The 26,888-nt window shown below is 45.2% G+C and overlaps 20 non-coding genes across 20 annotated transcripts; all 20 read right to left on the minus strand.

The window, feature by feature from the left end:
- Positions 1 to 1,035: 1,035 nt before the first annotated feature.
- On the minus strand, positions 1,036 to 1,226 carry LOC141185168 (U2 spliceosomal RNA). The gene has a single exon (XR_012259855.1). It is a non-coding gene; the product is annotated as a U2 spliceosomal RNA (small nuclear RNA).
- A 1,119-nt stretch (positions 1,227 to 2,345) lies between these two features.
- Positions 2,346 to 2,536, minus strand: LOC141187121 (U2 spliceosomal RNA). The gene has a single exon (XR_012261336.1). It is a non-coding gene; the product is annotated as a U2 spliceosomal RNA (small nuclear RNA).
- A 1,122-nt stretch (positions 2,537 to 3,658) lies between these two features.
- LOC141187122 (U2 spliceosomal RNA) lies at positions 3,659 to 3,849 on the minus strand. Its single transcript, XR_012261337.1, has one exon. It is a non-coding gene; the product is annotated as a U2 spliceosomal RNA (small nuclear RNA).
- Positions 3,850 to 4,970: 1,121 nt separating this feature from the next.
- On the minus strand, positions 4,971 to 5,161 carry LOC141185169 (U2 spliceosomal RNA). The gene has a single exon (XR_012259856.1). It is a non-coding gene; the product is annotated as a U2 spliceosomal RNA (small nuclear RNA).
- Positions 5,162 to 6,279: 1,118 nt separating this feature from the next.
- Positions 6,280 to 6,470, minus strand: LOC141187123 (U2 spliceosomal RNA). The gene has a single exon (XR_012261338.1). It is a non-coding gene; the product is annotated as a U2 spliceosomal RNA (small nuclear RNA).
- Positions 6,471 to 7,593: 1,123 nt separating this feature from the next.
- On the minus strand, positions 7,594 to 7,784 carry LOC141187124 (U2 spliceosomal RNA). The gene has a single exon (XR_012261339.1). It is a non-coding gene; the product is annotated as a U2 spliceosomal RNA (small nuclear RNA).
- A 1,121-nt stretch (positions 7,785 to 8,905) lies between these two features.
- LOC141187125 (U2 spliceosomal RNA) lies at positions 8,906 to 9,096 on the minus strand. The gene has a single exon (XR_012261340.1). It is a non-coding gene; the product is annotated as a U2 spliceosomal RNA (small nuclear RNA).
- Positions 9,097 to 10,218: 1,122 nt separating this feature from the next.
- Positions 10,219 to 10,409, minus strand: LOC141184449 (U2 spliceosomal RNA). Its single transcript, XR_012259203.1, has one exon. It is a non-coding gene; the product is annotated as a U2 spliceosomal RNA (small nuclear RNA).
- A 1,120-nt stretch (positions 10,410 to 11,529) lies between these two features.
- LOC141187126 (U2 spliceosomal RNA) lies at positions 11,530 to 11,720 on the minus strand. Its single transcript, XR_012261341.1, has one exon. It is a non-coding gene; the product is annotated as a U2 spliceosomal RNA (small nuclear RNA).
- A 1,122-nt stretch (positions 11,721 to 12,842) lies between these two features.
- On the minus strand, positions 12,843 to 13,033 carry LOC141187127 (U2 spliceosomal RNA). The gene has a single exon (XR_012261342.1). It is a non-coding gene; the product is annotated as a U2 spliceosomal RNA (small nuclear RNA).
- Positions 13,034 to 14,153: 1,120 nt separating this feature from the next.
- Positions 14,154 to 14,344, minus strand: LOC141187128 (U2 spliceosomal RNA). The gene has a single exon (XR_012261343.1). It is a non-coding gene; the product is annotated as a U2 spliceosomal RNA (small nuclear RNA).
- A 1,120-nt stretch (positions 14,345 to 15,464) lies between these two features.
- LOC141187130 (U2 spliceosomal RNA) lies at positions 15,465 to 15,655 on the minus strand. The gene has a single exon (XR_012261345.1). It is a non-coding gene; the product is annotated as a U2 spliceosomal RNA (small nuclear RNA).
- Positions 15,656 to 16,776: 1,121 nt separating this feature from the next.
- Positions 16,777 to 16,967, minus strand: LOC141187132 (U2 spliceosomal RNA). Its single transcript, XR_012261346.1, has one exon. It is a non-coding gene; the product is annotated as a U2 spliceosomal RNA (small nuclear RNA).
- A 1,122-nt stretch (positions 16,968 to 18,089) lies between these two features.
- Positions 18,090 to 18,280, minus strand: LOC141187133 (U2 spliceosomal RNA). Its single transcript, XR_012261347.1, has one exon. It is a non-coding gene; the product is annotated as a U2 spliceosomal RNA (small nuclear RNA).
- Positions 18,281 to 19,399: 1,119 nt separating this feature from the next.
- On the minus strand, positions 19,400 to 19,590 carry LOC141187134 (U2 spliceosomal RNA). The gene has a single exon (XR_012261348.1). It is a non-coding gene; the product is annotated as a U2 spliceosomal RNA (small nuclear RNA).
- A 1,125-nt stretch (positions 19,591 to 20,715) lies between these two features.
- Positions 20,716 to 20,906, minus strand: LOC141187135 (U2 spliceosomal RNA). Its single transcript, XR_012261349.1, has one exon. It is a non-coding gene; the product is annotated as a U2 spliceosomal RNA (small nuclear RNA).
- Positions 20,907 to 22,026: 1,120 nt separating this feature from the next.
- On the minus strand, positions 22,027 to 22,217 carry LOC141184652 (U2 spliceosomal RNA). Its single transcript, XR_012259387.1, has one exon. It is a non-coding gene; the product is annotated as a U2 spliceosomal RNA (small nuclear RNA).
- A 1,119-nt stretch (positions 22,218 to 23,336) lies between these two features.
- LOC141184455 (U2 spliceosomal RNA) lies at positions 23,337 to 23,526 on the minus strand. Its single transcript, XR_012259208.1, has one exon. It is a non-coding gene; the product is annotated as a U2 spliceosomal RNA (small nuclear RNA).
- A 1,120-nt stretch (positions 23,527 to 24,646) lies between these two features.
- LOC141187137 (U2 spliceosomal RNA) lies at positions 24,647 to 24,837 on the minus strand. Its single transcript, XR_012261351.1, has one exon. It is a non-coding gene; the product is annotated as a U2 spliceosomal RNA (small nuclear RNA).
- A 1,120-nt stretch (positions 24,838 to 25,957) lies between these two features.
- Positions 25,958 to 26,148, minus strand: LOC141184289 (U2 spliceosomal RNA). Its single transcript, XR_012259058.1, has one exon. It is a non-coding gene; the product is annotated as a U2 spliceosomal RNA (small nuclear RNA).
- Between the last annotated feature and the right edge of the window lie 740 nt (positions 26,149 to 26,888).

Consider the following 26,888-nt stretch of genomic DNA (forward strand, 5'->3'; position numbering starts at 1 on the left):
AGACATGCTGTCAACCTCTAGATCCCTCACATGCCTGCACTTTTCGGCTTGCTGCTGCTGCAATCCACGCGTTTTAGATCTGCATAACTCCACCTCTTTTAGCACAGTACCCTCAACCCCCGGCTGTTCCCACCCGCCTCAACACCGTTGGAAGGGAGGAGAACCAATTAAGGCGGGGGGGTGGGTGGAACGAGCAGCTGTCTACCCTTAGCAGGAGGGTTGCTGATTAATTACCTCTCCTGCTGCTGCTGCTGCTGGCTGTCCAGCAGCAGACTGAAGGTGGCTGCTGCTGTGCGCAGGTATATAAAGGCTCAGAGCCTATTATGACACGCGCAGCCAGCGTTCCATTGCCACATTCCGTCTACTGCAGGCGGGATACCTGGATGGCTGAATGTCACTGAGAAGCTCACAGAGACCGCCATAAGCAACAGTTTAAAAGAATGCCACAGACTAATCAACCAAACTTTTTGGGTTGGTTTCTCTTTTATAGTCTGCAGGCATTAAATGAAAGAAGTCAGTGTTCCAGCAGAGGGAGACAACGTTTCAGAAAAGGCATTGTAGCAAACCAAAAAAGAAATTTTAAGCGCAGCAGAGTAACCAGCTCACATACCTGTTAGCTCAGGTGAGTTTAAAAGGCTGCTGTTGATAACAAGGGCATTTGCTAAATAGATGGTGTGTGTGCAACAATATACTGAAAGGTCAATTATATTGTGCAGCTTATCTCACCACCTGTAGTTATTTAGGTGAAAGCTCCAAAATGCTTGCCTAATATGTCTGTTTATCCAAAAGGAAGTATAGAGGGAGAGCTAGATAGATAGCATTGCATTACATTACATTACATGGCAATGCAATGCACAGTTGCTGAAGTTGAACCAAAATGAGCTTGTCATCTGGCTTCTGCAACTTTTAACATGAAAAATCCAATGAGGAGAAGAAAAGCAAAGCCAAAGAGTCCATCCCAAAATCCGACAAACAAGCAAAATGAACAAAAAGCATTGAATTCAATTCTTTCTGATTTTAGAAACTGCATTAAAGAAGGGGTGCACCGGTCCTGGAGATACTGCAATACCAGGTCAATGCGTGGAGTGGACAGAGCAAGCTCTTTTTCCATCTCCCTGTTCTAAAAATCCATTTAATATATGGTCCCCAGATAGGGGACGTATCAGATATTAAACTGATAAGAACAGATACTACAGTTGATCTTAGCCAAAAGGCCGAGAAGCGATAACCAGAATTGGTTTCCGACTACGGTGCCACCCAAGGATTCTGAAAAGTCCATTTGTGGAGATGGCCACCTGGACTCCCGTTAAGAAGACATGCTGTCAACCTCTAGATCCCTCACATGCCTGCACTTTTCGGCTTGCTGCTGCTGCAATCCACGCGTTTTAGATCTGCATAACTCCACCTCTTTTAGCACAGTACCCTCAACCCCCGGCTGTTCCCACCCGCCTCAACACCGTTGGAAGGGAGGAGAACCAATTAAGGCGGGGGGGGGGGGTGGAACGAGCAGCTGTCTACCCTTAGCAGGAGGGTTGCTGATTAATTACCTCTCCTGCTGCTGCTGCTGGCTGTCCAGCAGCAGACTGAAGGTGGCTGCTGCTGTGCGCAGGTATATAAAGGCTCAGAGCCTATTATGACACGCGCAGCCAGCGTTCCATTGCCACATTCCGTCTACTGCAGGCGGGATACCTGGATGGCTGAATGTCACTGAGAAGCTCACAGAGACCGCCATAAGCAACAGTTTAAAAGAATGCCACAGACTAATCAACCAAACTTTTTGGGTTGGTTTCTCTTTTATAGTCTGCAGGCATTAAATGAAAGAAGTCAGTGTTCCAGCAGAGGGAGACAACGTTTCAGAAAAGGCATTGTAGCAAACCAAAAAAGAAATTTTAAGCGCAGCAGAGTAACCAGCTCACATACCTGTTAGCTCAGGTGAGTTTAAAAGGCTGCTGTTGATAACAAGGGCATTTGCTAAATAGATGGTGTGTGTGCAACAATATACTGAAAGGTCAATTATATTGTGCAGCTTATCTCACCACCTGTAGTTATTTAGGTGAAAGCTCCAAAATGCTTGCCTAATATGTCTGTTTATCCAAAAGGAAGTATAGAGGGAGAGCTAGATAGATAGCATTGCATTACATTACATTACATGGCAATGCAATGCACAGTTGCTGAAGTTGAACCAAAATGAGCTTGTCATCTGGCTTCTGCAACTTTTAACATGAAAAATCCAATGAGGAGAAGAAAAGCAAAGCCAAAGAGTCCATCCCAAAATCCGACAAACAAGCAAAATGAACAAAAAGCATTGAATTCAATTCTTTCTGATTTTAGAAACTGCATTAAAGAAGGGGTGCACCGGTCCTGGAGATACTGCAATACCAGGTCAATGCGTGGAGTGGACAGAGCAAGCTCTTTTTCCATCTCCCTGTTCTAAAAATCCATTTAATATATGGTCCCCAGATAGGGGACGTATCAGATATTAAACTGATAAGAACAGATACTACACTTGATCTTAGCCAAAAGGCCGAGAAGCGATAACCAGAATTGGTTTCCGACTACGGTGCCACCCAAGGATTCTGAAAAGTCCATTTGTGGAGATGGCCACCTGGACTCCCGTTAAGAAGACATGCTGTCAACCTCTAGATCCCTCACATGCCTGCACTTTTCGGCTTGCTGCTGCTGCAATCCACGCGTTTTAGATCTGCATAACTCCACCTCTTTTAGCACAGTACCCTCAACCCCCGGCTGTTCCCACCCGCCTCAACACCGTTGGAAGGGAGGAGAACCAATTAAGGCGTGGGGGGGGGGTGGAACGAGCAGCTGTCTACCCTTAGCAGGAGGGTTGCTGATTAATTACCTCTCCTGCTGCTGCTGCTGCTGGCTGTCCAGCAGCAGACTGAAGGTGGCTGCTGCTGTGCGCAGGTATATAAAGGCTCAGAGCCTATTATGACACGCGCAGCCAGCGTTCCATTGCCACATTCCGTCTACTGCAGGCGGGATACCTGGATGGCTGAATGTCACTGAGAAGCTCACAGAGACCGCCATAAGCAACAGTTTAAAAGAATGCCACAGACTAATCAACCAAACTTTTTGGGTTGGTTTCTCTTTTATAGTCTGCAGGCATTAAATGAAAGAAGTCAGTGTTCCAGCAGAGGGAGACAACGTTTCAGAAAAGGCATTGTAGCAAACCAAAAAAGAAATTTTAAGCGCAGCAGAGTAACCAGCTCACATACCTGTTAGCTCAGGTGAGTTTAAAAGGCTGCTGTTGATAACAAGGGCATTTGCTAAATAGATGGTGTGTGTGCAACAATATACTGAAAGGTCAATTATATTGTGCAGCTTATCTCACCACCTGTAGTTATTTAGGTGAAAGCTCCAAAATGCTTGCCTAATATGTCTGTTTATCCAAAAGGAAGTATAGAGGGAGAGCTAGATAGATAGCATTGCATTACATTACATTACATGGCAATGCAATGCACAGTTGCTGAAGTTGAACCAAAATGAGCTTGTCATCTGGCTTCTGCAACTTTTAACATGAAAAATCCAATGAGGAGAAGAAAAGCAAAGCCAAAGAGTCCATCCCAAAATCCGACAAACAAGCAAAATGAACAAAAAGCATTGAATTCAATTCTTTCTGATTTTAGAAACTGCATTAAAGAAGGGGTGCACCGGTCCTGGAGATACTGCAATACCAGGTCAATGCGTGGAGTGGACAGAGCAAGCTCTTTTTCCATCTCCCTGTTCTAAAAATCCATTTAATATATGGTCCCCAGATAGGGGACGTATCAGATATTAAACTGATAAGAACAGATACTACACTTGATCTTAGCCAAAAGGCCGAGAAGCGATAACCAGAATTGGTTTCCGACTACGGTGCCACCCAAGGATTCTGAAAAATCCATTTGTGGAGATGGCCACCTGGACTCCCGTTAAGAAGACATGCTGTCAACCTCTAGATCCCTCACATGCCTGCACTTTTCGGCTTGCTGCTGCTGCAATCCACGCGTTTTAGATCTGCATAACTCCACCTCTTTTAGCACAGTACCCTCAACCCCCGGCTGTTCCCACCCGCCTCAACACCGTTGGAAGGGAGGAGAACCAATTAAGGCGGGGGGGTGGGTGGAACGAGCAGCTGTCTACCCTTAGCAGGAGGGTTGCTGATTAATTACCTCTCCTGCTGCTGCTGCTGCTGGCTGTCCAGCAGCAGACTGAAGGTGGCTGCTGCTGTGCGCAGGTATATAAAGGCTCAGAGCCTATTATGACACGCGCAGCCAGCGTTCCATTGCCACATTCCGTCTACTGCAGGCGGGATACCTGGATGGCTGAATGTCACTGAGAAGCTCACAGAGACCGCCATAAGCAACAGTTTAAAAGAATGCCACAGACTAATCAACCAAACTTTTTGGGTTGGTTTCTCTTTTATAGTCTGCAGGCATTAAATGAAAGAAGTCAGTGTTCCAGCAGAGGGAGACAACGTTTCAGAAAAGGCATTGTAGCAAACCAAAAAAGAAATTTTAAGCGCAGCAGAGTAACCAGCTCACATACCTGTTAGCTCAGGTGAGTTTAAAAGGCTGCTGTTGATAACAAGGGCATTTGCTAAATAGATGGTGTGTGTGCAACAATATACTGAAAGGTCAATTATATTGTGCAGCTTATCTCACCACCTGTAGTTATTTAGGTGAAAGCTCCAAAATGCTTGCCTAATATGTCTGTTTATCCAAAAGGAAGTATAGAGGGAGAGCTAGATAGATAGCATTGCATTACATTACATTACATGGCAATGCAATGCACAGTTGCTGAAGTTGAACCAAAATGAGCTTGTCATCTGGCTTCTGCAACTTTTAACATGAAAAATCCAATGAGGAGAAGAAAAGCAAAGCCAAAGAGTCCATCCCAAAATCCGACAAACAAGCAAAATGAACAAAAAGCATTGAATTCAATTCTTTCTGATTTTAGAAACTGCATTAAAGAAGGGGTGCACCGGTCCTGGAGATACTGCAATACCAGGTCAATGCGTGGAGTGGACAGAGCAAGCTCTTTTTCCATCTCCCTGTTCTAAAAATCCATTTAATATATGGTCCCCAGATAGGGGACGTATCAGATATTAAACTGATAAGAACAGATACTACAGTTGATCTTAGCCAAAAGGCCGAGAAGCGATAACCAGAATTGGTTTCCGACTACGGTGCCACCCAAGGATTCTGAAAAGTCCATTTGTGGAGATGGCCACCTGGACTCCCGTTAAGAAGACATGCTGTCAACCTCTAGATCCCTCACATGCCTGCACTTTTCGGCTTGCTGCTGCTGCAATCCACGCGTTTTAGATCTGCATAACTCCACCTCTTTTAGCACAGTACCCTCAACCCCCGGCTGTTCCCACCCGCCTCAACACCGTTGGAAGGGAGGAGAACCAATTAAGGCGGGGGGGGGGGTGGAACGAGCAGCTGTCTACCCTTAGCAGGAGGGTTGCTGATTAATTACCTCTCCTGCTGCTGCTGCTGGCTGTCCAGCAGCAGACTGAAGGTGGCTGCTGCTGTGCGCAGGTATATAAAGGCTCAGAGCCTATTATGACACGCGCAGCCAGCGTTCCATTGCCACATTCCGTCTACTGCAGGCGGGATACCTGGATGGCTGAATGTCACTGAGAAGCTCACAGAGACCGCCATAAGCAACAGTTTAAAAGAATGCCACAGACTAATCAACCAAACTTTTTGGGTTGGTTTCTCTTTTATAGTCTGCAGGCATTAAATGAAAGAAGTCAGTGTTCCAGCAGAGGGAGACAACGTTTCAGAAAAGGCATTGTAGCAAACCAAAAAAGAAATTTTAAGCGCAGCAGAGTAACCAGCTCACATACCTGTTAGCTCAGGTGAGTTTAAAAGGCTGCTGTTGATAACAAGGGCATTTGCTAAATAGATGGTGTGTGTGCAACAATATACTGAAAGGTCAATTATATTGTGCAGCTTATCTCACCACCTGTAGTTATTTAGGTGAAAGCTCCAAAATGCTTGCCTAATATGTCTGTTTATCCAAAAGGAAGTATAGAGGGAGAGCTAGATAGATAGCATTGCATTACATTACATTACATGGCAATGCAATGCACAGTTGCTGAAGTTGAACCAAAATGAGCTTGTCATCTGGCTTCTGCAACTTTTAACATGAAAAATCCAATGAGGAGAAGAAAAGCAAAGCCAAAGAGTCCATCCCAAAATCCGACAAACAAGCAAAATGAACAAAAAGCATTGAATTCAATTCTTTCTGATTTTAGAAACTGCATTAAAGAAGGGGTGCACCGGTCCTGGAGATACTGCAATACCAGGTCAATGCGTGGAGTGGACAGAGCAAGCTCTTTTTCCATCTCCCTGTTCTAAAAATCCATTTAATATATGGTCCCCAGATAGGGGACGTATCAGATATTAAACTGATAAGAACAGATACTACACTTGATCTTAGCCAAAAGGCCGAGAAGCGATAACCAGAATTGGTTTCCGACTACGGTGCCACCCAAGGATTCTGAAAAGTCCATTTGTGGAGATGGCCACCTGGACTCCCGTTAAGAAGACATGCTGTCAACCTCTAGATCCCTCACATGCCTGCACTTTTCGGCTTGCTGCTGCTGCAATCCACGCGTTTTAGATCTGCATAACTCCACCTCTTTTAGCACAGTACCCTCAACCCCCGGCTGTTCCCACCCGCCTCAACACCGTTGGAAGGGAGGAGAACCAATTAAGGCGGGGGGGGGGGGGTGGAACGAGCAGCTGTCTACCCTTAGCAGGAGGGTTGCTGATTAATTACCTCTCCTGCTGCTGCTGCTGCTGGCTGTCCAGCAGCAGACTGAAGGTGGCTGCTGCTGTGCGCAGGTATATAAAGGCTCAGAGCCTATTATGACACGCGCAGCCAGCGTTCCATTGCCACATTCCGTCTACTGCAGGCGGGATACCTGGATGGCTGAATGTCACTGAGAAGCTCACAGAGACCGCCATAAGCAACAGTTTAAAAGAATGCCACAGACTAATCAACCAAACTTTTTGGGTTGGTTTCTCTTTTATAGTCTGCAGGCATTAAATGAAAGAAGTCAGTGTTCCAGCAGAGGGAGACAACGTTTCAGAAAAGGCATTGTAGCAAACCAAAAAAGAAATTTTAAGCGCAGCAGAGTAACCAGCTCACATACCTGTTAGCTCAGGTGAGTTTAAAAGGCTGCTGTTGATAACAAGGGCATTTGCTAAATAGATGGTGTGTGTGCAACAATATACTGAAAGGTCAATTATATTGTGCAGCTTATCTCACCACCTGTAGTTATTTAGGTGAAAGCTCCAAAATGCTTGCCTAATATGTCTGTTTATCCAAAAGGAAGTATAGAGGGAGAGCTAGATAGATAGCATTGCATTACATTACATTACATGGCAATGCAATGCACAGTTGCTGAAGTTGAACCAAAATGAGCTTGTCATCTGGCTTCTGCAACTTTTAACATGAAAAATCCAATGAGGAGAAGAAAAGCAAAGCCAAAGAGTCCATCCCAAAATCCGACAAACAAGCAAAATGAACAAAAAGCATTGAATTCAATTCTTTCTGATTTTAGAAACTGCATTAAAGAAGGGGTGCACCGGTCCTGGAGATACTGCAATACCAGGTCAATGCGTGGAGTGGACAGAGCAAGCTCTTTTTCCATCTCCCTGTTCTAAAAATCCATTTAATATATGGTCCCCAGATAGGGGACGTATCAGATATTAAACTGATAAGAACAGATACTACACTTGATCTTAGCCAAAAGGCCGAGAAGCGATAACCAGAATTGGTTTCCGACTACGGTGCCACCCAAGGATTCTGAAAAATCCATTTGTGGAGATGGCCACCTGGACTCCCGTTAAGAAGACATGCTGTCAACCTCTAGATCCCTCACATGCCTGCACTTTTCGGCTTGCTGCTGCTGCAATCCACGCGTTTTAGATCTGCATAACTCCACCTCTTTTAGCACAGTACCCTCAACCCCCGGCTGTTCCCACCCGCCTCAACACCGTTGGAAGGGAGGAGAACCAATTAAGGCAGGGGGGGGGGTGGAACGAGCAGCTGTCTACCCTTAGCAGGAGGGTTGCTGATTAATTACCTCTCCTGCTGCTGCTGCTGCTGGCTGTCCAGCAGCAGACTGAAGGTGGCTGCTGCTGTGCGCAGGTATATAAAGGCTCAGAGCCTATTATGACACGCGCAGCCAGCGTTCCATTGCCACATTCCGTCTACTGCAGGCGGGATACCTGGATGGCTGAATGTCACTGAGAAGCTCACAGAGACCGCCATAAGCAACAGTTTAAAAGAATGCCACAGACTAATCAACCAAACTTTTTGGGTTGGTTTCTCTTTTATAGTCTGCAGGCATTAAATGAAAGAAGTCAGTGTTCCAGCAGAGGGAGACAACGTTTCAGAAAAGGCATTGTAGCAAACCAAAAAAGAAATTTTAAGCGCAGCAGAGTAACCAGCTCACATACCTGTTAGCTCAGGTGAGTTTAAAAGGCTGCTGTTGATAACAAGGGCATTTGCTAAATAGATGGTGTGTGTGCAACAATATACTGAAAGGTCAATTATATTGTGCAGCTTATCTCACCACCTGTAGTTATTTAGGTGAAAGCTCCAAAATGCTTGCCTAATATGTCTGTTTATCCAAAAGGAAGTATAGAGGGAGAGCTAGATAGATAGCATTGCATTACATTACATTACATGGCAATGCAATGCACAGTTGCTGAAGTTGAACCAAAATGAGCTTGTCATCTGGCTTCTGCAACTTTTAACATGAAAAATCCAATGAGGAGAAGAAAAGCAAAGCCAAAGAGTCCATCCCAAAATCCGACAAACAAGCAAAATGAACAAAAAGCATTGAATTCAATTCTTTCTGATTTTAGAAACTGCATTAAAGAAGGGGTGCACCGGTCCTGGAGATACTGCAATACCAGGTCAATGCGTGGAGTGGACAGAGCAAGCTCTTTTTCCATCTCCCTGTTCTAAAAATCCATTTAATATATGGTCCCCAGATAGGGGACGTATCAGATATTAAACTGATAAGAACAGATACTACACTTGATCTTAGCCAAAAGGCCGAGAAGCGATAACCAGAATTGGTTTCCGACTACGGTGCCAACCAAGGATTCTAAAAAGTCCATTTGTGGAGATGGCCACCTGGACTCCCGTTAAGAAGACATGCTGTCAACCTCTAGATCCCTCACATGCCTGCACTTTTCGGCTTGCTGCTGCTGCAATCCACGCGTTTTAGATCTGCATAACTCCACCTCTTTTAGCACAGTACCCTCAACCCCCGGCTGTTCCCACCCGCCTCAACACCGTTGGAAGGGAGGAGAACCAATTAAGGCGGGGGGGGGGGGTGGAACGAGCAGCTGTCTACCCTTAGCAGGAGGGTTGCTGATTAAGTACCTCTCCTGCTGCTGCTGCTGCTGGCTGTCCAGCAGCAGACTGAAGGTGGCTGCTGCTGTGCGCAGATATATAAAGGCTCAGAGCCTATTATGACACGCGCAGCCAGCGTTCCATTGCCACATTCCGTCTACTGCAGGCGGGATACCTGGATGGCTGAATGTCACTGAGAAGCTCACAGAGACCGCCATAAGCAACAGTTTAAAAGAATGCCACAGACTAATCAACCAAACTTTTTGGGTTGGTTTCTCTTTTATAGTCTGCAGGCATTAAATGAAAGAAGTCAGTGTTCCAGCAGAGGGAGACAACGTTTCAGAAAAGGCATTGTAGCAAACCAAAAAAGAAATTTTAAGCGCAGCAGAGTAACCAGCTCACATACCTGTTAGCTCAGGTGAGTTTAAAAGGCTGCTGTTGATAGCAAGGGCATTTGCTAAATAGATGGTGTGTGTGCAACAATATACTGAAAGGTCAATTATATTGTGCAGCTTATCTCACCACCTGTAGTTATTTAGGTGAAAGCTCCAAAATGCTTGCCTAATATGTCTGTTTATCCAAAAGGAAGTATAGAGGGAGAGCTAGATAGATAGCATTGCATTACATTACATTACATGGCAATGCAATGCACAGTTGCTGAAGTTGAACCAAAATGAGCTTGTCATCTGGCTTCTGCAACTTTTAACATGAAAAATCCAATGAGGAGAAGAAAAGCAAAGCCAAAGAGTCCATCCCAAAATCCGACAAACAAGCAAAATGAACAAAAAGCATTGAATTCAATTCTTTCTGATTTTAGAAACTGCATTAAAGAAGGGGTGCACCGGTCCTGGAGATACTGGAATACCAGGTCAATGCGTGGAGTGGACAGAGCAAGCTCTTTTTCCATCTCCCTGTTCTAAAAATCCATTTAATATATGGTCCCCAGATAGGGGACGTATCAGATATTAAACTGATAAGAACAGATACTACACTTGATCTTAGCCAAAAGGCCGAGAAGCGATAACCAGAATTGGTTTCCGACTACGGTGCCACCCAAGGATTCTGAAAAGTCCATTTGTGGAGATGGCCACCTGGACTCCCGTTAAGAAGACATGCTGTCAACCTCTAGATCCCTCACATGCCTGCACTTTTCGGCTTGCTGCTGCTGCAATCCACGCGTTATAGATCTGCATAACTCCACCTCTTTTAGCACAGTACCCTCAACCCCCGGCTGTTCCCACCCGCCTCAACACCGTTGGAAGGGAGGAGAACCAATTAAGGCGGGGGGGGGGTGGAACGAGCAGCTGTCTACCCTTAGCAGGAGGGTTGCTGATTAATTACCTCTCCTGCTGCTGCTGCTGCTGGCTGTCCAGCAGCAGACTGAAGGTGGCTGCTGCTGTGCGCAGGTATATAAAGGCTCAGAGCCTATTATGACACGCGCAGCCAGCGTTCCATTGCCACATTCCGTCTACTGCAGGCGGGATACCTGGATGGCTGAATGTCACTGAGAAGCTCACAGAGACCGCCATAAGCAACAGTTTAAAAGAATGCCACAGACTAATCAACCAAACTTTTTGGGTTGGTTTCTCTTTTATAGTCTGCAGGCATTAAATGAAAGAAGTCAGTGTTCCAGCAGAGGGAGACAACGTTTCAGAAAAGGCATTGTAGCAAACCAAAAAAGAAATTTTAAGCGCAGCAGAGTAACCAGCTCACATACCTGTTAGCTCAGGTGAGTTTAAAAGGCTGCTGTTGATAACAAGGGCATTTGCTAAATAGATGGTGTGTGTGCAACAATATACTGAAAGGTCAATTATATTGTGCAGCTTATCTCACCACCTGTAGTTATTTAGGTGAAAGCTCCAAAATGCTTGCCTAATATGTCTGTTTATCCAAAAGGAAGTATAGAGGGAGAGCTAGATAGATAGCATTGCATTACATTACATTACATGGCAATGCAATGCAGAGTTGCTGAAGTTGAACCAAAATGAGCTTGTCATCTGGCTTCTGCAACTTTTAACATGAAAAATCCAATGAGGAGAAGAAAAGCAAAGCCAAAGAGTCCATCCCAAAATCCGACAAACAAGCAAAATGAACAAAAAGCATTGAATTCAATTCTTTCTGATTTTAGAAACTGCATTAAAGAAGGGGTGCACCGGTCCTGGAGATACTGCAATACCAGGTCAATGCGTGGAGTGGACAGAGCAAGCTCTTTTTCCATCTCCCTGTTCTAAAAATCCATTTAATATATGGTCCCCAGATAGGGGACGTATCAGATATTAAACTGATAAGAACAGATACTACACTTGATCTTAGCCAAAAGGCCGAGAAGCGATAACCAGAATTGGTTTCCGACTACGGTGCCACCCAAGGATTCTGAAAAGTCCATTTGTGGAGATGGCCACCTGGACTCCCGTTAAGAAGACATGCTGTCAACCTCTAGATCCCTCACATGCCTGCACTTTTCGGCTTGCTGCTGCTGCAATCCACGCGTTTTAGATCTGCATAACTCCACCTCTTTTAGCACAGTACCCTCAACCCCCGGCTGTTCCCACCCGCCTCAACACCGTTGGAAGGGAGGAGAACCAATTAAGGCGGGGGGGGGGGGTGGAACGAGCAGCTGTCTACCCTTAGCAAGAGGGTTGCTGATTAATTACCTCTCCTGCTGCTGCTGCTGCTGGCTGTCCAGCAGCAGACTGAAGGTGGCTGCTGCTGTGCGCAGGTATATAAAGGCTCAGAGCCTATTATGACACGCGCAGCCAGCGTTCCATTGCCACATTCCGTCTACTGCAGGCGGGATACCTGGATGGCTGAATGTCACTGAGAAGCTCACAGAGACCGCCATAAGCAACAGTTTAAAAGAATGCCACAGACTAATCAACCAAACTTTTTGGGTTGGTTTCTCTTTTATAGTCTGCAGGCATTAAATGAAAGAAGTCAGTGTTCCAGCAGAGGGAGACAACGTTTCAGAAAAGGCATTGTAGCAAACCAAAAAAGAAATTTTAAGTGCAGCAGAGTAACCAGCTCACATACCTGTTAGCTCAGGTGAGTTTAAAAGGCTGCTGTTGATAACAAGGGCATTTGCTAAATAGATGGTGTGTGTGCAACATTATACTGAAAGGTCAATTATATTGTGCAGCTTATCTCACCACCTGTAGTTATTTAGGTGAAAGCTCCAAAATGCTTGCCTAATATGTCTGTTTATCCAAAAGGAAGTATAGAGGGAGAGCTAGATAGATAGCATTGCATTACATTACATTACATGGCAATGCAATGCACAGTTGCTGAAGTTGAACCAAAATGAGCTTGTCATCTGGCTTCTGCAACTTTTAACATGAAAAATCCAATGAGGAGAAGAAAAGCAAAGCCAAAGAGTCCATCCCAAAATCCGACAAACAAGCAAAATGAACAAAAAGCATTGAATTCAATTCTTTCTGATTTTAGAAACTGCATTAAAGAAGGGGTGCACCGGTCCTGGAGATACTGCAATACCAGGTCAATGCGTGGAGTGGACAGAGCAAGCTCTTTTTCCATCTCCCTGTTCTAAAAATCCATTTAATATATGGTCCCCAGATAGGGGACGTATCAGATATTAAACTGATAAGAACAGATACTACACTTGATCTTAGCCAAAAGGCCGAGAAGCGATAACCAGAATTGGTTTCAGACTACGGTGCCACCCAAGGATTCTGAAAAGTCCATTTGTGGAGATGGCCACCTGGACTCCCGTTAAGAAGACATGCTGTCAACCTCTAGATCCCTCACATGCCTGCACTTTTCGGCTTGCTGCTGCTGCAATCCACGCGTTTTAGATCTGCATAACTCCACCTCTTTTAGCACAGTACCCTCAACCCCCGGCTGTTCCCACCCGCCTCAACACCGTTGGAAGGGAGGAGAACCAATTAAGGCGGGGGGGGGGTGGAACGAGCAGCTGTCTACCCTTAGCAAGAGGGTTGCTGATTAATTACCTCTCCTGCTGCTGCTGCTGCTGGCTGTCCAGCAGCAGACTGAAGGTGGCTGCTGCTGTGCGCAGGTATATAAAGGCTCAGAGCCTATTATGACACGCGCAGCCAGCGTTCCATTGCCACATTCCGTCTACTGCAGGCGGGATACCTGGATGGCTGAATATCACTGAAAAGCTCACAGAGACCGCCATAAGCAACAGTTTAAAAGAATGCCACAGACTAATCAACCAAACTTTTTGGGTTGGTTTCTCTTTTATAGTCTGCAGGCATTAAATGAAAGAAGTCAGTGTTCCAGCAGAGGGAGACAACGTTTCAGAAAAGGCATTGTAGCAAACCAAAAAAGAAATTTTAAGCGCAGCAGAGTAACCAGCTCACATACCTGTTAGCTCAGGTGAGTTTAAAAGGCTGCTGTTGATAACAAGGGCATTTGCTAAATAGATGGTGTGTGTGCAACATTATACTGAAAGGTCAATTATATTGTGCAGCTTATCTCACCACCTGTAGTTATTTAGGTGAAAGCTCCAAAATGCTTGCCTAATATGTCTGTTTATCCAAAAGGAAGTATAGAGGGAGAGCTAGATAGATAGCATTGCATTACATTACATTACATGGCAATGCAATGCACAGTTGCTGAAGTTGAACCAAAATGAGCTTGTCATCTGGCTTCTGCAACTTTTAACATGAAAAATCCAATGAGGAGAAGAAAAGCAAAGCCAAAGAGTCCATCCCAAAATCCGACAAACAAGCAAAATGAACAAAAAGCATTGAATTCAATTCTTTCTGATTTTAGAAACTGCATTAAAGAAGGGGTGCACCGGTCCTGGAGATACTGCAATACCAGGTCAATGCGTGGAGTGGACAGAGCAAGCTCTTTTTCCATCTCCCTGTTCTAAAAATCCATTTAATATATGGTCCCCAGATAGGGGACGTATCAGATATTAAACTGATAAGAACAGATACTACACTTGATCTTAGCCAAAAGGCCGAGAAGCGATAACCAGAATTGGTTTCCGACTACGGTGCCACCCAAGGATTCTGAAAAGTCCATTTGTGGAGATGGCCACCTGGACTCCCGTTAAGAAGACATGCTGTCAACCTCTAGATCCCTCACATGCCTGCACTTTTCGGCTTGCTGCTGCTGCAATCCACGCGTTTTAGATCTGCATAACTCCACCTCTTTTAGCACAGTACCCTCAACCCCCGGCTGTTCCCACCCGCCTCAACACCGTTGGAAGGGAGGAGAACCAATTAAGGCGGGGGGGGGGTGGAACGAGCAGCTGTCTACCCTTAGCAGGAGGGTTGCTGATTAATTACCTCTCCTGCTGCTGCTGCTGCTGGCTGTCCAGCAGCAGACTGAAGGTGGCTGCTGCTGTGCGCAGGTATATAAAGGCTCAGAGCCTATTATGACACGCGCAGCCAGCGTTCCATTGCCACATTCCGTCTACTGCAGGCGGGATACCTGGATGGCTGAATGTCACTGAGAAGCTCACAGAGACAGCCATAAGCAACAGTTTAAAAGAATGCCACAGACTAATCAACCAAACTTTTTGGGTTGGTTTCTCTTTTATAGTCTGCAGGCATTAAATGAAAGAAGTCAGTGTTCCAGCAGAGGGAGACAACGTTTCAGAAAAGGCATTGTAGCAAACCAAAAAAGAAATTTTAAGCGCAGCAGAGTAACCAGCTCACATACCTGTTAGCTCAGGTGAGTTTAAAAGGCTGCTGTTGATAACAAGGGCATTTGCTAAATAGATGGTGTGTGTGCAACAATAAACTGAAAGGTCAATTATATTGTGCAGCTTATCTCACCACCTGTAGTTATTTAGGTGAAAGCTCCAAAATGCTTGCCTAATATGTCTGTTTATCCAAAAGGAAGTATAGAGGGAGAGCTAGATAGATAGCATTGCATTACATTACATTACATGGCAATGCAATGCACAGTTGCTGAAGTTGAACCAAAATGAGCTTGTCATCTGGCTTCTGCAACTTTTAACATGAAAAATCCAATGAGGAGAAGAAAAGCAAAGCCAAAGAGTCCATCCCAAAATCCGACAAACAAGCAAAATGAACAAAAAGCATTGAATTCAATTCTTTCTGATTTTAGAAACTGCATTAAAGAAGGGGTGCACCGGTCCTGGAGATACTGCAATACCAGGTCAATGCGTGGAGTGGACAGAGCAAGCTCTTTTTCCATCTCCCTGTTCTAAAAATCCATTTAATATATGGTCCCCAGATAGGGGACGTATCAGATATTAAACTGATAAGAACAGATACTACACTTGATCTTAGCCAAAAGGCCGAGAAGCGATAACCAGAATTGGTTTCCGACTACGGTGCCACCCAAGGATTCTGAAAAGTCCATTTGTGGAGATGGCCACCTGGACTCCCGTTAAGAAGACATGCTGTCAACCTCTAGATCCCTCACATGCCTGCACTTTTCGGCTTGCTGCTGCTGCAATCCACGCGTTTTAGATCTGCATAACTCCACCTCTTTTAGCACAGTACCCTCAACCCCCGGCTGTTCCCACCCGCCTCAACACCGTTGGAAGGGAGGAGAACCAATTAAGGCGGGGGGGGGGGTGGAACGAGCAGCTGTCTACCCTTAGCAGGAGGGTTGCTGATTAATTACCTCTCCTGCTGCTGCTGCTGCTGGCTGTCCAGCAGCAGACTGAAGGTGGCTGCTGCTGTGCGCAGGTATATAAAGGCTCAGAGCCTATTATGACACGCGCAGCCAGCGTTCCATTGCCACATTCCGTCTACTGCAGGCGGGATACCTGGATGGCTGAATGTCACTGAGAAGCTCACAGAGACCGCCATAAGCAACAGTTTAAAAGAATGCCACAGACTAATCAACCAAACTTTTTGGGTTGGTTTCTCTTTTATAGTCTGCAGGCATTAAATGAAAGAAGTCAGTGTTCCAGCAGAGGGAGACAACGTTTCAGAAAAGGCATTGTAGCAAACCAAAAAAGAAATTTTAAGCGCAGCAGAGTAACCAGCTCACATACCTGTTAGCTCAGGTGAGTTTAAAAGGCTGCTGTTGATAACAAGGGCATTTGCTAAATAGATGGTGTGTGTGCAACAATATACTGAAAGGTCAATTATATTGTGCAGCTTATCTCACCACCTGTAGTTATTTAGGTGAAAGCTCCAAAATGCTTGCCTAATATGTCTGTTTATCCAAAAGGAAGTATAGAGGGAGAGCTAGATAGATAGCATTGCATTACATTACATTACATGGCAATGCAATGCACAGTTGCTGAAGTTGAACCAAAATGAGCTTGTCATCTGGCTTCTGCAACTTTTAACATGAAAAATCCAATGAGGAGAAGAAAAGCAAAGCCAAAGAGTCCATCCCAAAATCCGACAAACAAGCAAAATGAACAAAAAGCATTGAATTCAATTCTTTCTGATTTTAGAAACTGCATTAAAGAAGGGGTGCACCGGTCCTGGAGATACTGCAATACCAGGTCAATGCGTGGAGTGGACAGAGCAAGCTCTTTTTCCATCTCCCTGTTCTAAAAATCCATTTAATATATGGTCCCCAGATAGGGGACGTATCAGATATTAAACTGATAAGAACAGATACTACACTTGATCTTAGCCAAAAGGCCGAGAAGCGATAACCAGAATTGGTTTCCGACTACGGTGCCACCCAAGGATTCTGAAAAGTCCATTTGTGGAGATGGCCACCTGGACTCCCGTTAAGAAGACATGCTGTCAACCTCTAGATCCCTCACATGCCTGCACTTTTCGGCTTGCTGCTGCTGCAATCCACGCGTTTTAGATCTGCATAACTCCACCTCTTTTAGCACAGTACCCTCAACCCCCGGCTGTTCCCACCCGCCTCAACACCGTTGGAAGGGAGGAGAACCAATTAAGGCGGGGGGGGGGGGTGGAACGAGCAGCTGTCTACCCTTAGCAGGAGGGTTGCTGATTAATTACCTCTCCTGCTGCTGCTGCTGCTGGCTGTCCAGCAGCAGACTGAAGGTGGCTGCTGCTGTGCGCAGGTATATAAAGGCTCAGAGCCTATTATGACACGCGCAGCCAGCGTTCCATTGCCACATTCCGTCTACTGCAGGCGGGATACCTGGATGGCTGAATGTCACTGAGAAGCTCACAGAGACCGCCATAAGCAACAGTTTAAAAGAATGCCACAGACTAATCAACCAAACTTTTTGGGTTGGTTTCTCTTTTATAGTCTGCAGGCATTAAATGAAAGAAGTCAGTGTTCCAGCAGAGGGAGACAACGTTTCAGAAAAGGCATTGTAGCAAACCAAAAAAGAAATTTTAAGCGCAGCAGAGTAACCAGCTCACATACCTGTTAGCTCAGGTGAGTTTAAAAGGCTGCTGTTGATAACAAGGGCATTTGCTAAATAGATGGTGTGTGTGCAACAATATACTGAAAGGTCAATTATATTGTGCAGCTTATCTCACCACCTGTAGTTATTTAGGTGAAAGCTCCAAAATGCTTGCCTAATATGTCTGTTTATCCAAAAGGAAGTATAGAGGGAGAGCTAGATAGATAGCATTGCATTACATTACATTACATGGCAATGCAATGCAGAGTTGCTGAAGTTGAACCAAAATGAGCTTGTCATCTGGCTTCTGCAACTTTTAACATGAAAAATCCAATGAGGAGAAGAAAAGCAAAGCCAAGGAGTCCATCCCAAAATCCGACAAACAAGCAAAATGAACAAAAAGCATTGAATTCAATTCTTTCTGATTTTAGAAACTGCATTAAAGAAGGGGTGCACCGGTCCTGGAGATACTGCAATACCAGGTCAATGCGTGGAGTGGACAGAGCAAGCTCTTTTTCCATCTCCCTGTTCTAAAAATCCATTTAATATATGGTCCCCAGATAGGGGACGTATCAGATATTAAACTGATAAGAACAGATACTACACTTGATCTTAGCCAAAAGGCCGAGAAGCGATAACCAGAATTGGTTTCCGACTACGGTGCCACCCAAGGATTCTGAAAAGTCCATTTGTGGAGATGGCCACCTGGACTCCCGTTAAGAAGACATGCTGTCAACCTCTAGATCCCTCACATGCCTGCACTTTTCGGCTTGCTGCTGCTGCAATCCACGCGTTTTAGATCTGCATAACTCCACCTCTTTTAGCACAGTACCCTCAACCCCCGGCTGTTCCCACCCGCCTCAACACCGTTGGAAGGGAGGAGAACCAATTAAGGCGGGGGGGGGTGGAACGAGCAGCTGTCTACCCTTAGCAGGAGGGTTGCTGATTAATTACCTCTCCTGCTGCTGCTGCTGCTGGCTGTCCAGCAGCAGACTGAAGGTGGCTGCTGCTGTGCGCAGGTATATAAAGGCTCAGAGCCTATTATGACACGCGCAGCCAGCGTTCCATTGCCACATTCCGTCTACTGCAGGCGGGATACCTGGATGGCTGAATGTCACTGAGAAGCTCACAGAGACCGCCATAAGCAACAGTTTAAAAGAATGCCACAGACTAATCAACCAAACTTTTTGGGTTGGTTTCTCTTTTATAGTCTGCAGGCATTAAATGAAAGAAGTCAGTGTTCCAGCAGAGGGAGACAACGTTTCAGAAAAGGCATTGTAGCAAACCAAAAAAGAAATTTTAAGCGCAGCAGAGTAACCAGCTCACATACCTGTTAGCTCAGGTGAGTTTAAAAGGCTGCTGTTGATAACAAGGGCATTTGCTAAATAGATGGTGTGTGTGCAACAATATACTGAAAGGTCAATTATATTGTGCAGCTTATCTCACCACCTGTAGTTATTTAGGTGAAAGCTCCAAAATGCTTGCCTAATATGTCTGTTTATCCAAAAGGAAGTATAGAGGGAGAGCTAGATAGATAGCATTGCATTACATTACATTACATGGCAATGCAATGCACAGTTGCTGAAGTTGAACCAAAATGAGCTTGTCATCTGGCTTCTGCAACTTTTAACATGAAAAATCCAATGAGGAGAAGAAAAGCAAAGCCAAAGAGTCCATCCCAAAATCCGACAAACAAGCAAAATGAACAAAAAGCATTGAATTCAATTCTTTCTGATTTTAGAAACTGCATTAAAGAAGGGGTGCACCGGTCCTGGAGATACTGCAATACCAGGTCAATGCGTGGAGTGGACAGAGCAAGCTCTTTTTCCATCTCCCTGTTCTAAAAATCCATTTAATATATGGTCCCCAGATAGGGGACGTATCAGATATTAAACTGATAAGAACAGATACTACACTTGATCTTAGCCAAAAGGCCGAGAAGCGATAACCAGAATTGGTTTCCGACTACGGTGCCACCCAAGGATTCTGAAAAGTCCATTTGTGGAGATGGCCACCTGGACTCCCGTTAAGAAGACATGCTGTCAACCTCTAGATCCCTCACATGCCTGCACTTTTCGGCTTGCTGCTGCTGCAATCCACGCGTTTTAGATCTGCATAACTCCACCTCTTTTAGCACAGTACCCTCAACCCCCGGCTGTTCCCACCCGCCTCAACACCGTTGGAAGGGAGGAGAACCAATTAAGGCGGGGGGGGGGGGGGGTGTAACGAGCAGCTGTCTACCCTTAGCAGGAGGGTTGCTGATTAATTACCTCTCCTGCTGCTGCTGCTGCTGGCTGTCCAGCAGCAGACTGAAGGTGGCTGCTGCTGTGCGCAGGTATATAAAGGCTCAGAGCCTATTATGACACGCGCAGCCAGCGTTCCATTGCCACATTCCGTCTACTGCAGGCGGGATACCTGGATGGCTGAATGTCACTGAGAAGCTCACAGAGACCGCCATAAGCAACAGTTTAAAAGAATGCCACAGACTAATCAACCAAACTTTTTGGGTTGGTTTCTCTTTTATAGTCTGCAGGCATTAAATGAAAGAAGTCAGTGTTCCAGCAGAGGGAGACAACGTTTCAGAAAAGGCATTGTAGCAAACCAAAAAAGAAATTTTAAGCGCAGCAGAGTAACCAGCTCACATACCTGTTAGCTCAGGTGAGTTTAAAAGGCTGCTGTTGATAACAAGGGCATTTGCTAAATAGATGGTGTGTGTGCAACAATATACTGAAAGGTCAATTATATTGTGCAGCTTATCTCACCACCTGTAGTTATTTAGGTGAAAGCTCCAAAATGCTTGCCTAATATGTCTGTTTATCCAAAAGGAAGTATAGAGGGAGAGCTAGATAGATAGCATTGCATTACATTACATTACATGGCAATGCAATGCACAGTTGCTGAAGTTGAACCAAAATGAGCTTGTCATCTGGCTTCTGCAACTTTTAACATGAAAAATCCAATGAGGAGAAGAAAAGCAAAGCCAAAGAGTCCATCCCAAAATCCGACAAACAAGCAAAATGAACAAAAAGCATTGAATTAAATTCTTTCTGATTTTAGAAACTGCATTAAAGAAGGGGTGCACCGGTCCTGGAGATACTGCAATACCAGGTCAATGCGTGGAGTGGACAGAGCAAGCTCTTTTTCCATCTCCCTGTTCTAAAAATCCATTTAATATATGGTCCCCAGATAGGGGACGTATCAGATATTAAACTGATAAGAACAGATACTACACTTGATCTTAGCCAAAAGGCCGAGAAGCGATAACCAGAATTGGTTTCCGACTACGGTGCCACCCAAGGATTCTGAAAAGTCCATTTGTGGAGATGGCCACCTGGACTCCCGTTAAGAAGACATGCTGTCAACCTCTAGATCCCTCACATGCCTGCACTTTTCGGCTTGCTGCTGCTGCAATCCACGCGTTTTAGATCTGCATAACTCCACCTCTTTTAGCACAGTACCCTCAACCCCCGGCTGTTCCCACCCGCCTCAACACCGTTGGAAGGGAGGAGAACCAATTAAGGCGGGGGGGGGGTGGAACGAGCAGCTGTCTACCCTTAGCAGGAGGGTTGCTGATTAATTACCTCTCCTGCTGCTGCTGCTGCTGGCTGTCCAGCAGCAGACTGAAGGTGGCTGCTGCTGTGCGCAGGTATATAAAGGCTCAGAGCCTATTATGACACGCGCAGCCAGCGTTCCATTGCCACATTCCGTCTACTGCAGGCGGGATACCTGGATGGCTGAATGTCACTGAGAAGCTCACAGAGACCGCCATAAGCAACAGTTTAAAAGAATGCCACAGACTAATCAACCAAACTTTTTGGGTTGGTTTCTCTTTTATAGTCTGCAGGCATTAAATGAAAGAAGTCAGTGTTCCAGCAGAGGGAGACAACGTTTCAGAAAAGGCATTGTAGCAAACCAAAAAAGAAATTTTAAGCGCAGCAGAGTAACCAGCTCACATACCTGTTAGCTCAGGTGAGTTTAAAAGGCTGCTGTTGATAACAAGGGCATTTGCTAAATAGATGGTGTGTGTGCAACAATATACTGAAAGGTCAATTATATTGTGCAGCTTATCTCACCACCTGTAGTTATTTAGGTGAAAGCTCCAAAATGCTTGCCTAATATGTCTGTTTATCCAAAAGGAAGTTTAGAGGGAGAGCTAGATAGATTGCATTGCATTACATTACATTACATGGCAATGCAATGCACAGTTGCTGAAGTTGAACCAAAATGAGCTTGTCATCTGGCTTCTGCAACTTTTAACATGAAAAATCCAATGAGGAGAAGAAAAGCAAAGCCAAAGAGTCCATCCCAAAATCCGACAAACAAGCAAAATGAACAAAAAGCATTGAATTCAATTCTTTCTGATTTTAGAAACTGCATTAAAGAAGGGGTGCACCGGTCCTGGAGATACTGCAATACCAGGTCAATGCGTGGAGTGGACAGAGCAAGCTCTTTTTCCATCTCCCTGTTCTAAAAATCCATTTAATATATGGTCCCCAGATAGGGGACGTATCAGATATTAAACTGATAAGAACAGATACTACACTTGATCTTAGCCAAACGGCCGAGAAGCGATAACCAGAATTGGTTTCCGACTACGGTGCCACCCAAGGATTCTGAAAAGTCCATTTGTGGAGATGGCCACCTGGACTCCCGTTAAGAAGACATGCTGTCAACCTCTAGATCCCTCACATGCCTGCACTTTTCGGCTTGCTGCTGCTGCAATCCACGCGTTTTAGATCTGCATAACTCCACCTCTTTTAGCACAGTACCCTCAACCCCCGGCTGTTCCCACCCGCCTCAACACCGTTGGAAGGGAGGAGAACCAATTAAGGTGGGGGGGGGTGGAACGAGCAGCTGTCTACCCTTAGCAGGAGGGTTGCTGATTAATTACCTCTCCTGCTGCTGCTGCTGCTGGCTGTCCAGCAGCAGACTGAAGGTGGCTGCTGCTGTGCGCAGGTATATAAAGGCTCAGAGCCTATTATGACACGCGCAGCCAGCGTTCCATTGCCACATTCCGTCTACTGCAGGCGGGATACCTGGATGGCTGAATGTCACTGAGAAGCTCACAGAGACCGCCATAAGCAACAGTTTAAAAGAATGCCACAGACTAATCAACCAAACTTTTTGGGTTGGTTTCTCTTTTATAGTCTGCAGGCATTAAATGAAAGAAGTCAGTGTTCCAGCAGAGGGAGACAACGTTTCAGAAAAGGCATTGTAGCAAACCAAAAAAGAAATTTTAAGCGCAGCAGAGTAACCAGCTCACATACCTGTTAGCTCAGGTGAGTTTAAAAGGCTGCTGTTGATAACAAGGGCATTTGCTAAATAGATGGTGTGTGTGCAACAATATACTGATAGGTCAATTATATTGTGCAGCTTATCTCACCACCTGTAGTTATTTAGGTGAAAGCTCCAAAATGCTTGCCTAATATGTCTGTTTATCCAAAAGGAAGTATAGAGGGAGAGCTAGATAGATAGCATTGCATTACATTACATTACATGGCAATGCAATGCACAGTTGCTGAAGTTGAACCAAAATGAGCTTGTCATCTGGCTTCTGCAACTTTTAACATGAAAAATCCAATGAGGAGAAGAAAAGCAAAGCCAAAGAGTCCATCCCAAAATCCGACAAACAAGCAAAATGAACAAAAAGCATTGAATTCAATTCTTTCTGATTTTAGAAACTGCATTAAAGAAGGGGTGCACCGGTCCTGGAGATACTGCAATACCAGGTCAATGCGTGGAGTGGACAGAGCAAGCTCTTTTTCCATCTCCCTGTTCTAAAAATCCATTTAATATATGTCCCCAGATAGGGGACGTATCAGATATTAAACTGATAAGAACAGATACTACACTTGATCTTAGCCAAAAGGCCGAGAAGCGATAACCAGAATTGGTTTCCGACTACGGTGCCACCCAAGGATTCTGAAAAGTCCATTTGTGGAGATGGCCACCTGGACTCCCGTTAAGAAGACATGCTGTCAACCTCTAGATCCCTCACATGCCTGCACTTTTCGGCTTGCTGCTGCTGCAATCCACGCGTTTTAGATCTGCATAACTCCACCTCTTTTAGCACAGTACCCTCAACCCCCGGCTGTTCCCACCCGCCTCAACACCGTTGGAAGGGAGGAGAACCAATTAAGGCGGGGGGGGGGTGGAACGAGCAGCTGTCTACCCTTAGCAGGAGGGTTGCTGATTAATTACCTCTCCTGCTGCTGCTGCTGCTGGCTGTCCAGCAGCAGACTGAAGGTGGCTGCTGCTGTGCGCAGGTATATAAAGGCTCAGAGCCTATTATGACACGCGCAGCCAGCGTTCCATTGCCACATTCCATCTACTGCAGGCGGGATACCTGGATGGCTGAATGTCACTGAGAAGCTCACAGAGACCGCCATAATCAACAGTTTAAAAGAATGCCACAGACTAATCAACCAAACTTTTTGGGTTGGTTTCTCTTTTATAGTCTGCAGGCATTAAATGAAAGAAGTCAGTGTTCCAGCAGAGGGAGACAACGTTTCAGAAAAGGCATTGTAGCAAACCAAAAAAGAAATTTTAAGCGCAGCAGAGTAACCAGCTCACATACCTGTTAGCTCAGGTGAGTTTAAAAGGCTGCTGTTGATAACAAGGGCATTTGCTAAATAGATGGTGTGTGTGCAACAATATACTGAAAGGTCAATTATATTGTGCAGCTTATCTCACCACCTGTAGTTATTTAGGTGAAAGCTCCAAAATGCTTGCCTAATATGTCTGTTTATCCAAAAGGAAGTTTAGAGGGAGAGCTAGATAGATAGCATTGCATTACATTACATTACATGGCAATGCAATGCACAGTTGCTGAAGTTGAACCAAAATGAGCTTGTCATCTGGCTTCTGCAACTTTTAACATGAAAAATCCAATGAGGAGAAGAAAAGCAAAGCCAAAGAGTCCATCCCAAAATCCGACAAACAAGCAAAATGAACAAAAAGCATTGAATTCAATTCTTTCTGATTTTAGAAACTGCATTAAAGAAGGGGTGCACCGGTCCTGGAGATACTGCAATACCAGGTCAATGCGTGGAGTGGACAGAGCAAGCTCTTTTTCCATCTCCCTGTTCTAAAAATCCATTTAATATATGGTCCCCAGATAGGGGACGTATCAGATATTAAACTGATAAGAACAGATACTACACTTGATCTTAGCCAAAAGGCCGAGAAGCGATAACCAGAATTGGTTTCCGACTACGGTGCCACCCAAGGATTCTGAAAAGTCCATTTGTGGAGATGGCCACCTGGACTCCCGTTAAGAAGACATGCTGTCAACCTCTAGATCCCTCACATGCCTGCACTTTTCGGCTTGCTGCTGCTGCAATCCACGCGTTTTAGATCTGCATAACTCCACCTCTTTTAGCACAGTACCCTCAACCCCCGGCTGTTCCCACCCGCCTCAACACCGTTGGAAGGGAGGAGAACCAATTAAGGCGGGGGGGGGGTGGAACGAGCAGCTGTCTACCCTTAGCAGGAGGGTTGCTGATTAATTACCTCTCCTGCTGCTGCTGCTGCTGGCTGTCCAGCAGCAGACTGAAGGTGGCTGCTGCTGTGCGCAGGTATATAAAGGCTCAGAGCCTATTATGACACGCGCAGCCAGCGTTCCATTGCCACATTCCGTCTACTGCAGGCGGGATACCTGGATGGCTGAATGTCACTGAGAAGCTCACAGAGACCGCCATAAGCAACAGTTTAAAAGAATGCCACAGACTAATCAACCAAACTTTTTGGGTTGGTTTCTCTTTTATAGTCTGCAGGCATTAAATGAAAGAAGTCAGTGTTCCAGCAGAGGGAGACAACGTTTCAGAAAAGGCATTGTAGCAAACCAAAAAAGAAATTTTAAGCGCAGCAGAGTAACCAGCTCACATACCTGTTAGCTCAGGTGAGTTTAAAAGGCTGCTGTTGATAACAAGGGCATTTGCTAAATAGATGGTGTGTGTGCAACAATATACTGAAAGGTCAATTATATTGTGCAGCTTATATCACCACCTGTAGTTATTTAGGTGAAAGCTCCAAAATGCTTGCCTAATATGTCTGTTTATCCAAAAGGAAGTATAGAGGGAGAGCTAGATAGATAGCATTGCATTACATTACATTACATGGCAATGCAATGCACAGTTGCTGAAGTTGAACCAAAATGAGCTTGTCATCTGGCTTCTGCAACTTTTAACATGAAAAATCCAATGAGGAGAAGAAAAGCAAAGCCAAAGAGTCCATCCCAAAATCCGACAAACAAGCAAAATGAACAAAAAGCATTGAATTCAATTCTTTCTGATTTTAGAAACTGCATTAAAGAAGGGGTGCACCGGTCCTGGAGATACTGAAATACCAGGTCAATGCGTGGAGTGGACAGAGCAAGCTCTTTTTCCATCTCCCTGTTCTAAAAATCCATTTAATATATGGTCCCCAGATAGGGGACGTATCAGATATTAAACTGATAAGAACAGATACTACACTTGATCTTAGCCAAAAGGCCGAGAAGCGATAACCAGAATTGGTTTCCGACTACGGTGCCACCCAAGGATTCTGAAAAGTCCATTTGTGGAGATGGCCACCTGGACTCCCGTTAAGAAGACATGCTGTCAACCTCTAGATCCCTCACATGCCTGCACTTTTCGGCTTGCTGCTGCTGCAATCCACGCGTTTTAGATCTGCATAACTCCACCTCTTTTAGCACAGTACCCTCAACCCCCGGCTGTTCCCACCCGCCTCAACACCGTTGGAAGGGAGGAGAACCAATTAAGGCGGGGGGGGGGTGGAACGAGCAGCTGTCTACCCTTAGCAGGAGGGTTGCTGATTAATTACCTCTCCTGCTGCTGCTGCTGCTGGCTGTCCAGCAGCAGACTGAAGGTGGCTGCTGCTGTGCGCAGGTATATAAAGGCTCAGAGCCTATTATGACACGCGCAGCCAGCGTTCCATTGCCACATTCCGTCTACTGCAGGCGGGATACCTGGATGGCTGAATGTCACTGAGAAGCTCACAGAGACCGCCATAAGCAACAGTTTAAAAGAATGCCACAGACTAATCAACCAAACTTTTTGGGTTGGTTTCTCTTTTATAGTCTGCAGGCATTAAATGAAAGAAGTCAGTGTTCCAGCAGAGGGAGACAACGTTTCAGAAAAGGCATTGTAGCAAACCAAAAAAGAAATTTTAAGCGCAGCAGAGTAACCAGCTCACATACCTGTTAGCTCAGGTGAGTTTAAAAGGCTGCTGTTGATAACAAGGG

Source organism: Phyllobates terribilis, unplaced genomic scaffold, assembly GCF_046119375.1.
Source record: "Phyllobates terribilis strain yellow unplaced genomic scaffold, ASM4611937v1 Scaffold_40__1_contigs__length_11209783, whole genome shotgun sequence".
NCBI classification, from domain to species: Eukaryota; Metazoa; Chordata; class Amphibia; order Anura; family Dendrobatidae; genus Phyllobates; species Phyllobates terribilis.